At 49.3% G+C, this 13,104-nt stretch overlaps 1 long non-coding RNA gene across 1 annotated transcript in view; it reads right to left on the bottom strand.

Moving 5' to 3' along the window:
- Window positions 1-13,104, bottom strand: part of LOC134911822 (uncharacterized) — a 91,651-nt gene that overhangs the window by 47,168 nt on the left and 31,379 nt on the right. The window contains exon 2 of the long non-coding RNA XR_010176872.1: window positions 412-596. This is a non-coding gene — a long non-coding RNA (uncharacterized LOC134911822). The remainder of the gene's footprint in view (window positions 1-411; window positions 597-13,104) is intronic.

Consider the following 13,104-nt stretch of genomic DNA (forward strand, 5'->3'; position numbering starts at 1 on the left):
AATTTTTGTGTGATTTTGTTGTCAGCACATTCAACTATGTAAAGAACAAAGCATTTAATAAGAATATTTCATTCATTCAGATCTAGGATGTGTTATTATAGTGTTCCCTTTATTTTTATTTTTCTGAGCAGTGTGTATATATATATATATATATATATATATATATATATATATATATATATACACACACACACACACACACACACACACACACACACACGCTCTCTTTCACGGTCTATTTCTTATAGACTACATTAGTTTTATCCAGGAATATCAGAATACCCCAAGAGAGCTGCAATCTACTGTATATTATTTATATATTGCATTAGTGTGGTTTCACAATAACTGAAGTGCCTGAATTGATTTCCTTTATTTAGGATTATCATCATTATTTAGAATTCTTTACCTCACCTGTATTGCTCTGTGATGGCAGCGATAAAGCAGGAGATAGATCAAGACATAAATCTTCTCCCAATGTTCCAGGTGAAGGCTCCTGTTGCAGGAGCCCTTCTGATATATCATACGTACAGGACAGATCCAAGACACTGCTACATTCAGACGTCTGGCTGGGCGCTGCTCCTCTCTCTTCCATCCCTCTGCCAAAGCAAACCATGCAAAGTGTTACACAGAAATACAGGTACATATTCTGTACATCACTAAAAGGTACCACAATTCCTGTTGCTGAAGCATAACAACAATCTGCAACAATTTGGAAACTGCTAATCAAATGCAGATGTATGAATGGCCTGATGAAGAGATGAATGCAAACCTGAAGTAACTGCTCCCACAATGTGTTCATGGAACTAAGGGGGTAATTCAGACTGGATCGCTGCATGCAGCAGCGTTCACAGTCTGGTGTGCGCACGAGCAGCGGTCGCACTACACGTGCGCACACAGTGAGATGCGAAAGCCTCTTACTGGTGCAATCGCGGTCACGGGTGTGTTGGCAGCGTTGGGGAGGGGTTTGGCGGCGTTGGGGGAGGGGGGGGGGCGGTCCGAACAATGCAGGCGTGTCCGGACCCAAAACATAGCGGGTAGCTGCCCGCCTCCTACCTAGGCAGGGACCTACTCGGGGGGGGGGACTGGTAGGTCCAAGAATGCCGGGCGGACTAGCCCTGTGCTAGCCATCCCCCTGCATGCCTTAGATTGTGATCGTAAAACGAGAATTATGGTAAGAACTTACCTTTGTTAAATCTCTTTCTGCGAGGTACACTGGGCTCCACAAGGATAGACATTGGAGTGTAGAGTAGGATCTTGATCCGAGGCACCAACAGGCTCAAAGCTTTGACTGTTACCAGAATGCACAGCGCCGCCTCCTCTATAACCCCGCCTCCCTGCACAGGAGCTCAGTTTTTAGTTAACCAGACCAATGCAGTAGCAGGAAAAGAGACGACAACGGTTAGTAGCCACATACACCACACTCTCACGACAAGAGAAGTGTCAGCGGCTAATGCCATACCAACCCAAAGAAGCTAAGTGCGTCAGGGTGGGCGCCTTGTGGAGCCCAGTGTACCTCGCAGGAAGAGTTTTAACAAAGGTAAGTTCTTACCATAAATCTCGTTTTCTGCTGCGGGGTACACTGGGCTCCACAAGGATAGACATTGGGGATGTCCTAAAGCAGTTCCTTATGGGAGGGGACACACTGTAGCGGGCACAAGAACCCTGCGTCCAAAGGAAGCATCCTGGGAAGCGACAGTATCGAAGGCATAGAACCTTATGAACGTGTTCACAGATGACCACGTAGCCGCCTTGCACAATTGTTCAAGGGTCGCACCACGGCGGGCGGCCCGAGAAGGTCCAACAGACCGAGTAGAATGGGCCGTAATGTGAGCAGGAGCAGAGAGGCCCGCCCTCACATAAGCATGTGCAATCACCATTCTAATCCACCTGGCCAAAGTTTGCTTGTGAGCAGGCCAGCCCCGTTTGTGAAATCCAAATAGCACAAATAGAGAATCAGATTTCCTAACAGAAGCAGTTCTCTTCACATAGATACGGAGAGCCCGTACCACATCCAAAGATCTCTCTTTGGAAGACAGATCAGGAGAAACAAGTGCCGGAACCACAATCTCCTGTTTAAGGTGGAAGAAACCACCTTAGGTAAGTATCCGGTACGAGTCCTAAGAACCAAGAAAAATATGTGTATGTTGTCCTGCGCTGCAATTTCAAGCTGCCGTTTAAAATCGATGGGATTCACCCTCCAAAATCCCCACAAACATATACAACAAATACAAAGATGATTGAAAACAGGCGCTATCTAAAGAATTAAAACTTTAAAAAAAATAATGCAAATCCACTCCAAACTTTTGTGGCTTCCTCCATATCAGTGCACAGGTGTTAACGTGGGGTTGAAAAGACACTTACATAGCAGTTCAACCTCGCGTTCCTTAAAAGGTGTCTTTAAACAGGTCTGGGTGGAATCAATTCTATCACAAATAGCGGTCACACAAAATGACACTTAAATTTAATTTCTGTCTCGAATGCACTGAAATGTTTCTTTCAAACGACCCCCATACGTAATGGACAGGAAGCAGCCAAACCAACGTACATAAAAATACACTGGTTTTATTCATAAAATAGAACAAACATAAAAACTGCAGCAACAGCGTCCCATGGGGGGTAGATGTTCGTCACAGCATGGATAACTTCAACACGTTTCAAGGATTCCCCTTTAGGCACTTCTTGATAAAGGGGAAAGAATCCTTGGAGTCCTAAGAACCGCCCGGTCACGGTGAAATATCAGATATGGGGAACTACAGGACAAGGCACCCAAATCCGACAATCTTCTAGCTGAGGCAATAGCCAGCAGAAACACCACCTTAAGGGAAAGCCACTTAAGATCAGCTGAACCAAGAGGTTCAAACGGAGACTTTTGTAACGCCTCCAAAACCACCGACAATCCCAAGGAGCCACAGGCGGGACATATGGAGGCTGGTTACGCAACACACCCTGAGTAAAGGTATGCACATCAGGTAAGGCCGCAATTTTTCTCTGAAACCACACGACTAGGCAGATATTTGAACCTTGAGGGAGGCCAGACGAAGCCTAAGTCCAGGCCCTGCTGAAGAAAAGCCAACAACTTGGCTATACTAAACTTGGAAGCGTTATAATCGTTAGATGCGCACCAAACAAAGTAAGAATGCCAGACCATATAGTAAATCCGAGCCGAAGCCGGTTTCCGGGCCCGCAACATAGTTTGAATGACCGCCTCAGAAAACCCTTTAGCCCTTAAGACGGAAGCTTCAAGAGCCACGCCGTCAAAGACAGCCGGGCTAGGTCCTGGTAGACATAAGGGCCCTGAACGAGGAGGTCTGGGTGTTGTGGAAGTAGAATTGGACGCTCTGACGATAGGCCTTGCAGGTCTGAGAACCAGTGCTGTCTGGGCCACGCTGGAGCTATGAGAAGCAGATGTCCTTTTTCTTGCTTGAACTTCCGAATTACCCTGGGCAGGAGTGACACCGGAGGGAACACGTACGGCAGCCGAAACCTCCACGGCACCGCCAGCGCATCCACGAATGCTGCTTGAGGATCCCTTGTCCTTGTTCCGAAGACCGGAACCTTGTGATTGTGTCGAGACGCCATCAGATCTACGTCTGGAAGGCCCCACTTTTCCACTAGGAGTTGAAACACTTCTGGATGGAGGCCCCACTCGCCGGCATGTACATCCTGACGACTGAGAAAGTCAGCTTCCCAATTCAGGACTCCCGGAATGAATATTGCCGATATGGCCGGTAGATGGCGTTCTGCCCAATGTAAAATCCGTGAGACTTCCTTCATTGCCAAACGGCTTCGAGTGCCGCCTTGATGATTTATATAAGCCACTGTGGTGGCGTTGTATGACTGTACTTGAACAGGACGGTTCTGAATTAAATGCTGGGCCAGGTTCAATGCATTGAAGACCGCCCGCAATTCCAGAATGTTGATCGAGAGGAGGGATTCCTCCTTGGTCCACCGACCCTGAAGGAAGTGCTGCTCCAGCACCGCGCCCCAACCTCTTAGACTGGCATCTGTCGTCAACAGGACCCAGTTGGATATCCAGAATGGACGGCCCCTGCACAATTGTCGGTCCTGGAGCCACCAGAGCAGCGACAGACGGACTTCCGGAGTCAATGAGATCATGTGAGACCTGATCCGGTGAAGCAGGCCGTCCCACTTGGCTAGAATCAGCTTCTGGAGGGTGCGAGAATGGAATTGAGCATACTCCACCATGTGGAATGCTGATACCATGAGGCCCAGCACCTGCATCGCCGAATGTATCGACACTTGCGGACGAGAAAGGAAGCAACGAATCCTGTCCTGAAGCTTCAGGACTTTCTCCTGAGACAAGAACAACCACTGGTTGCGAGTGTCCAATAGCGCTCCCAGGACCCATTCGGTTTCGGGACTAGAAACAGCAGAGAATAGTACCCCCAGCCCCTCTGCGCAAGAGGCACCTGTACTACGACTCCTGTATCCAGGAGGGTCTGTACCACCGAATGTAGAGTGTTTGCCTCTGTCTGGTCCAACGGGACGTCTGTTTGGTAAAATCGATGAGGGGGTCGGTTTTTGAAGGCTATGGCGTAACCTCGAGTGACGACTTCCCGTACCCAGGAATCTGAAGTGGTCTTCAACCATTCCTGGGTATACCCTAGAAGCCGGCCCCCACCCTGGGATCCCCCAGGGGGAGGCCCGCCCCGTCATGCGGCAGGCTTATCGGTCTTGGAAGCTGGCTGACTGGCCGCCCAGGCTCTTTTGGGCTTTGGCTTACCAGGTTTGGAAGTGCGGGCCTGCTTGTTGTACGCCTGACCTTTTGCTTTACCTGAAGGACGAAAGGAAGTACCTTTAGCCTTCGACACAGAGGGAGCGGTACTTGGCAGAAGCCAAGTCAGCCACAATCTTATTTAAGTCCTCCCCAAACAGAATATCTCCCTTGAAAGGGAGTACCTCCAGGGTTTTTCTAGAGTCCAGATCCACAGACCAGGATCTCAGCCACAATATCCGGTGAGCCAGGACTGACGTAGTAGAGGCCTTGGCTGCTAGGATACCGGCATCAGAAGCCGTCTCTTTAATATAGCGAGAAGCTGTGACAATATAAGACAAGCATTGCCCAGCATGGAAGAGATTTCAGCTTCTAACTCCAAGGCCCATGCTTCAATAGCCTCTGCAGCCCATGTTGCTGCAATAGTGGGCCTTTGTGCAGCACCCGTGAGGGTGTAAATACCTTTCAGACAGCCCTCCACACGTTTATCCGTAGGCTCTTTTAGAGACGTGACGGTAGTGACAGGTAGAGCTGAGGAAACCACCATCCTAGCCACATGTGAGTCTACTGGAGGAGGCGTTTCCCAATTCTTAGACAGCTCTGGTGCGAGGGGATAGCGAGCCAGCATCTTCTTTTGAGGCACAAACTTCGTACCCGGTTTTCCCAGGGTTCCTGACGTATATCCACTAGGTGGTCAGAGTGAGGTAAAACTTGTTTAACCACCTTCTGACGCTTGAACCTATCTGGTTTCTTAGGAGTGACGGATGGCTCGGGATCTTCCGTAATCTGCAGAATCAACTTAATAGCCTCCAAAAGATCAGGAACATCCACATGTGAACTACCCTCCCCATCAGCCGTATCCGAGTCAGAACCTGTGGGGTTAGTGTAAGTGCCGTCTTCATCAGACGAGGTGTCAGTGACAGCAGTGGATTGTGAGGAGACAAGAGCTCGCTTAGAGGACCCCTTGGGCTTAGGCGAGCGATGGTCAGACTTTTTAGTAGTCAGGGACTGGTTCAGCTTCCTCAATTGAGCAGATAAATCGTCCGCCCACAGCGGGTTAGCTGCAGGGACCACATACGGCTGTACCGGCATAGGGAGTCCCATAGGGGGTGTTAATTTATTAACTAGCGTATGTAGAAGCGTGGAAAAAGCGGCCCATGGTGGGTCATTATGTACCCCCATTGCCACAGTCCCACTGGTGGGCAAGGAGCCCCCAGAACCAGAGCCCCCAGCTGCTATATTTTCCTCATAGGGGTCTGTGGCTTCAGCAACACCTGTAGCGTGTTCAGACCCAGAGCCGTTACCCTCAGAAGCAGACATGATATAACTTGCAGTATCAGGTAACTTAGTACAATTATCAGCAGCACAATACCTCTTACCCAAACCCCTGCGCACTGTAGTCAGCACTAGCAGAGATAAAGGAGAGATACAGTGACTAAATCACATAGAAAAATACGTATTAAAGTATTTCTTTGTGAAAATCCTATAAAACCTGACGCAGCAAGCCCCCTCAGGTTATAGAATATAGGGTTAGCAAGTTGAGTGAAAGACACGAAATGGACACCACTCAGCTAGCTAATGCACACACAGATAGTCACAGTTTGTACAATGCAGAGGTTATTACTAACAATAATACTGCACTGGACTAGCTTGTATATATATATATATATATATATATATATATATAGTCTTCAGTATGCCGGCTGTCGGGATCCCGGCGCACAGTATACCGGCGCCGGGATCCCGACAGCAGGCATACCGACACTTATTCTCCCTCGTGGGGGTCCACAAGCCCCCTGGAGGGAGAATAAAATAGCGTGGCGCGCATAGTGCGCCATCGTGCCCGCATAGCGCGCCACCGTGCCCGCAGCGAGCCCGCAACGGGCTCATTTGCGCTCGCCACACTGTCTGTAAGCCGGCGGTCGGGCTCCTGGCGCCGGTATGCTGGTCGCCGGGAGCCCGACCGCCGGCATACCGTAGTGAACCCATATATAGCTATGTAGTCAATAGATATAACACTGCACAGTAAGAACTGGATGTATATCACAGGGTAATTGTACTAGAAAACCCTGACTAAATGCACTCTTTCTTAACTAGCACTGTCTAAAAAGGCAGGTAGAATACTTAAGTGTCATGTAAAGTCACAGCACTGACAACCAGGCTGCTTTACACAGGAGGATTTGCCCAAGCAGTCCCAGGAACAGTGAAGCTGAGATATAATGGCGCCCAGACACTGACAGGGAGTGAGGGAGAGACAGATATGCAGCTCCAGGGCGGGAACATTTGCGGGAAATGGCGCTCTAGGGCTGGGGGAGGAGCTTCAGGTCTAAGCCTTATCCCCCTGCTGGCAAAATCACCGGGTACTGTGGGCTACTGAAAATGGTTTAGAGAGAAAACCTGACCTGCACCCATGCCCTGGTGATCTAGTGGGATCGCCTGTACTGCCACAGTGTCCACCGCCAGCGCACGCGGGCCGCCTCCCACTGACCGCGCCAGATCGCGATAAAGACCGGGTCCCGCAAGCGGGACCCACTTACCACCTCCCGAAGCGCGGCCACGCGATCCCGGAGAGCCCCCGTCGTGTGTGCCCGACTGTGAAGAAAACCGGAGCCTCCTGCTGTAGTTACCCGGCAACCAGGGCCTGGGAGTGTACAGCGCCGCTGGGGAGAGTTGGAGCTGCAGCAGTGAATGTCTTCTGACATTTACCACCGCTGCTGCCCTTGTAGTCTTCACCTTTTTCTTCAAAAAAAGCCTTTCTTAGGGCTGCCTGGAGCAGCCCCTCTGTTATGTGCCTGCTTACTGCAGCACCAACTACAAAACTGAGCTCCTGTGCAGGGAGGCGGGGTTATAGAGGAGGCGGCGCTGTGCATTCTGGGAACAGTCAAAGCTTTGAGCCTGTTGGTGCCTCGGATCAAGATCCTACTCTACACTCCAATGTCTATCCTTGTGGAGCCCAGTGTACCCTGCAGCAGAAAATAAGAATTTACTTACCGATAATTCTATTTCTCGGAGTCCGTAGTGGATGCTGGGGTTCCTGAAAGGACCATGGGGAATAGCGGCTCCGCAGGAGACAGGGCACAAAAAGTAAAGCTTTAGGATCAGGTGGTGTGCACTGGCTCCTCCCCCTATGACCCTCCTCCAAGCCTCAGTTAGGATACTGTGCCCGGACGAGCGTACACAATAAGGAAGGATTTATGAATCCCGGGTAAGACTCATACCAGCCACACCAATCACACTGTACAACCTGTGATCTGAACCCAGTTAACAGTATGATAACAGCGGAGCCTCTGAAAAGATGGCTCACAACAATAATAACCCGATTTTTGTAACTATGTACAAGTAATGCAGATAATCCGCACTTGGGATGGGCGCCCAGCATCCACTACGGACTCCGAGAAATAGAATTATCGGTAAGTAAATTCTTATTTTCTCTATCGTCCTAGTGGATGCTGGGGTTCCTGAAAGGACCATGGGGATTATACCAAAGCTCCCAAACGGGCGGGAGAGTGCGGATGACTCTGCAGCACCGAATGAGAGAACTCCAGGTCCTCCTTAGCCAGGGTATCAAATTTGTAGGATTTTACAAACGTGTTTGCCCCTGACTAAATAGCCGCTCGGCAAAGTTGTAAAGCCGAGACCCCTCGGGCAGCCGCCCAAGATGAGCCCACCTTCCTTGTGGAATGGGCATTTACATATTTTGGCTGTGGCAGGCCTGCCACAGAATGTGCAAGCTGAATTGTATTACACATCCAACTAGCAAAAGTCTGCTTAAAAGCAAGAGCACCCAGTTTGTTGGGTGCATACAGGATAACAGCAAGTCAGTTTTCCTGACTCCAGCCGTCCTGGAACCTATATTTTCAGGGCCCTGACCACATCTAGTAACTTGGAGTCCTCCAAGTCCCTAGTAGGCGCAAGACACCACAATAAGCTGGTTCAGGTGAAACACTGACACCACCTTAGGGAGAGAACTGGGGACGAGTCCGCAGCTCTGCCCTGTCCGAATGGACAAACAGATATGGGCTTTTTTGAGAAAAAAACCACCAATTTGACACTCGCCTGGTCCAGGCCAGGTCCAAGAGCATGTTCACTTTTCATGTGAGATGCTTCAAATCCACAGATTTGACTGGTTTTAAACCAATGTGTTTTGAGGAATCCCAGAACTACGTTGAGATCCCACAGTGCCACTGGAGGCACAAAAGGGGGTTGTATATGCAATACTCCCTTGACAAACTTCTGGACTTCAGGAACTGAAGCCACTTCTTTCTGGAAGAAAAATCGACAGGGCCGAAATTTGAACCTTAATGGACCCCAATTTGAGGCCCATAGACACTCCTGTTTGCAAGAAATGCAGGAATCGACCGAGTTTAAATTTCTTCGTGGGGCCTTCCTGGCCTCACACCACGCAACATATTTTCGCCACATGTGGTGATAATGTTGTGCGGTCACCTCCTTTCTGGCTTTGACCAGGGTAGGAATGACCTCTTCCTGAATGCCTTTTCCCTTAGGATCCGGCGTTCCACCGCCATGCCGTCAAATGCAGCTGCGGTAAGTCTTGGAACAGACATGGTACTTGCTGAAACAAGTCCCTTCTTAGCGGCAGAGGCCATAAGTCCTCTGTGAGCATCTCTTGAAGTTCCGGGTACCAAGTCCTTCTTGGCCAATCCGGAGCCATGAGTATAGTTCTTACTCCTCTACGTCTTATAATTCTCAGTACCTTAGGTATGAAAAGCAGAGGATGGAACACATACACCGACTGGTACACCCACGGTGTTACCAGAACGTCCACAGCTATTGCCTGAGGGTCTCTTAACCTGGCGCAATACCTGTCCCGTTTTTTGTTCAGACGGGACGCCATCATGTCCACCTTTGGTAATTCCCAACGGTTTACAATTATGTGGAAAACTTCCCCATGAAGTTCCCACTCTGCCGGGTGGAGGTCGTGCCTACTGAGGAAGTCTGCTTCCCAGTTTCCATTCCCGGAATGAAACACTGCTGACAGTGCTATCACATGATTTTCCGCCCAGCGAAAAGTCCTTGCAGTTTTTGCCACTGCCCTCCTGCTTCTTGCGCCGCCCTGTCTATTTACGTGGGCGACTGCCGTGATGTTTTATCCCACTGGATCAATACCGGCTGACCTTGAAGCAGAGGTCTTGCTAAGCTTAGAGCATTATAAATTTACCCTTAGCTATATTTATGTGGAGAAAAAATAAGAATTTACTTACCGATAATTCTATTTCTCGGAGTCCGTAGTGGATGCTGGGGTTCCTGAAAGGACCATGGGGAATAGCGGCTCCGCAGGAGACAGGGCACAAAAAGTAAAGCTTTACGATCAGGTGGTGTGTACTGGCTCCTCCCCCTATGACCCTCCTCCAGACTCCAGTTAGGTACTGTGCCCGGACGAGCGTACACAATAAGGGAGGAATTTTGAATCCCGGGTAAGACTCATACCAGCCACACCAATCACACCGTACAACTTGTGATCTGAACCCAGTTAACAGTATGATAACAGCAGAGCCTCTGAAAAGATGGCTCACAACAATAATAACCCGATTTTTGTAACTATGTACAAGTATTGCAGATAATCCGCACTTGGGATGGGCGCCCAGCATCCACTACGGACTCCGAGAAATAGAATTATCGGTAAGTAAATTCTTATTTTCTCTATCGTCCTAGTGGATGCTGGGGTTCCTGAAAGGACCATGGGGATTATACCAAAGCTCCCAAACGGGCGGGAGAGTGCGGATGACTCTGCAGCACCGAATGAGAGAACTCCAGGTCCTCCTTAGCCAGGGTATCAAATTTGTAGGATTTTACAAACGTGTTTGCCCCTGACTAAATAGCCGCTCGGCAAAGTTGTAAAGCCGAGACCCCTCGGGCAGCCGCCCAAGATGAGCCCACCTTCCTTGTGGAATGGGCATTTACATATTTTGGCTGTGGCAGGCCTGCCACAGAATGTGCAAGCTGAATTGTATTACACATCCAACTAGCAATAGTCTGCTTAAAAGCAAGATCACCCAGTTTGTTGGGTGCATACAGGATAACAGCAAGTCAGTTTTCCTGACTCCAGCCGTCCTGGAACCTATATTTTCAGGGCCCTGACAACATCTAGCAACTTGGAGTCCTCCAAGTCCCTAGTAGGTGCAAGGCACCACAATAAGCTGGTTCAGGTGAAACACTGACACCACCTTAGGGAGAGAACTGGGGACGAGTCCGCAGCTCTGCCCTGTCCGAATGGACAAACAAATATGGGCTTTTTTGAGAAAAAAACCACCAATTTGACACTCGCCTGGTCCAGGCCAGGGCCAAGAGCATGGTCACTTTCCATGTGAGATGCTTCAAATCCACAGATTTGACTGGTTTTAAACCAATGTGATTTGAGGAATCCCAGAACTACGTTGAGATCCCACAGTGCCACTGGAGGCACAAAAGAGGGTTGTATATGCAATACTCCCTTGACAAAGTTCTGGACTTCAGGAACTGAAGCCAATTCTTTCTGGAAGAAAATTGACAGGGCCGAAATTTGAACCTTAATGGACCCCAATTTGAGGCCCATAGACACTCCTGTTTGCAGGAAATGCAGGAATCGACCGAGTTGAAATTTCTTTGTGGGGCCTTCCTGGCCTCACACCACGCAACATATTTTCGCCACATGTGGTGATAATGTTGTGCGGTCACCTCCTTTCTGGTTTTGACCAGGGTAGGAATGACCTCTTCCGGAATGCCTTTTTCCCTTAGGATCCGGCGTTCCACCGCCATGCCGACAAACGCAGCTGCGGTAAGTCTTGGAACAGACATGGTACTTGCTGAAGCAAGTCCCTTCTTAGCGGCAGAGGCCATAAGACCTCTGTAAGCATCTCTTGAAGTTCCGGGTACCAAGTCCTTCTTGGCCAATCCGGAGCCATGAGTATAGTTCTTACTCCTCTACGTCTTATAATTCTCAGCACCTTAGGTATGAGAAGCAGAGGAGGGAACACATACACCGACTGGTACACCCACGGTGTTACCAGAACGTCCACAGCTATTGCCTGAGGGTCTCTTGACCTGGCGCAATACCTGTCCCGTTTTTTGTTCAGACGGGACGCCATCAAGTCCACCTTTGGTATTTCCCAACGGTTTACAATCATGTGGAAAAAACTTCCCGATGAAGTTTCCACTCTCCCGGGTGGAGGTCGTGCCTGCTGAGGAAGACTGCTTCCCAGTTTCCATTCCCGGGATGAAACACTGCTGACAGTGCTATCACATGATTTTCCGCCTAGCGAAAAGTCCTTGCAGTTTTTGCCATTGCCCTCCTGCTTCTTGTGTCGCCCTGTCTGTTTACGTGGGCGACTGCCGTGATGTTTTTCCCACTGGATCAATACCGGCTGACCTTGAAGCAGAGGTCTTGCTAAGCTTAGAGCATTATAAATTTACCCTTAGCTCCAGTATATTTATGTGGAGAAAAGTCTCCAGACTTGATCACACTCCCTGGAAATTTTTTCCTTGTGTGACTGCTCCCCAGCCTCTCGGGCTGGCCTCCGTGGTCACCAGCATCCAATCCTGAATGCCGAATCTGCGGCCCTCTAGAAGATGAGCACTCTATAACCACCACAGGAGAGACACCCTTGTCCTTGGATATAGGGTTATCCGCTGATGCATCTGAAGATGCGATCCGGACCATTTGTCCAGCAGATCCCACTGAAAAGTTCTTGCGTGAAATCTGCCGAATGGAATTGCTTCGTAGGAAGCCACCATTTTTACCAGGACCCTTGTGCAATGATGCACTGTTTTTAGGAGGTTCCTGACTAGCTCGGATAACTCCCTGGCTTTCTCTTCCGGGAGAAACACCTTTTTCTGGACTGTGTCCAGAATCATCCCTAGGCACAGCAGACGTGTCGTCGGGATCAGCTGCGATTTTGGAATATTTAGAATCCAGCCGTGCTGTTGTAGCAGTATCCGAGATAGTGCTACTCCGACCTCCAACTGTTCCCTGGACTATGCCCTTATCAGGAGATCGTCCAAGTAAGGGATAATTAAGACGCCTTTTCTTCGACGAAGAATCATCATTTCGGCCATTACCTTGGTAAAGACCCGGGGTGCCGCGGACAATCCAAACGGCAGCGTCTGAAACTGATAGTGACAGTTCTGCACCACGAACCTGAGGTACCCTTAGTGAGAAGGGCAAATTTGGGACATAGAGGTAAGCATCCCTGATGTCCCGGGACACTATATAGTCCCCTTCTGGTTCGTTATCACTGCTCTGAGTGACTCCATCTTGATTTGAACCTTTGTAAGTGTTCAAAATTTTTTAGATTTAGAATAAGTCTCACCTAGCCTTCTGGCTTCAGTACCACAATATAGTGTGGAATAATACCCCTTTTCTTGTAGTAGGA

The sequence above is a fragment of the Pseudophryne corroboree genome, chromosome 4, assembly GCF_028390025.1.
Source record: "Pseudophryne corroboree isolate aPseCor3 chromosome 4, aPseCor3.hap2, whole genome shotgun sequence".
Classification (NCBI taxonomy): domain Eukaryota; kingdom Metazoa; phylum Chordata; class Amphibia; order Anura; family Myobatrachidae; genus Pseudophryne; species Pseudophryne corroboree.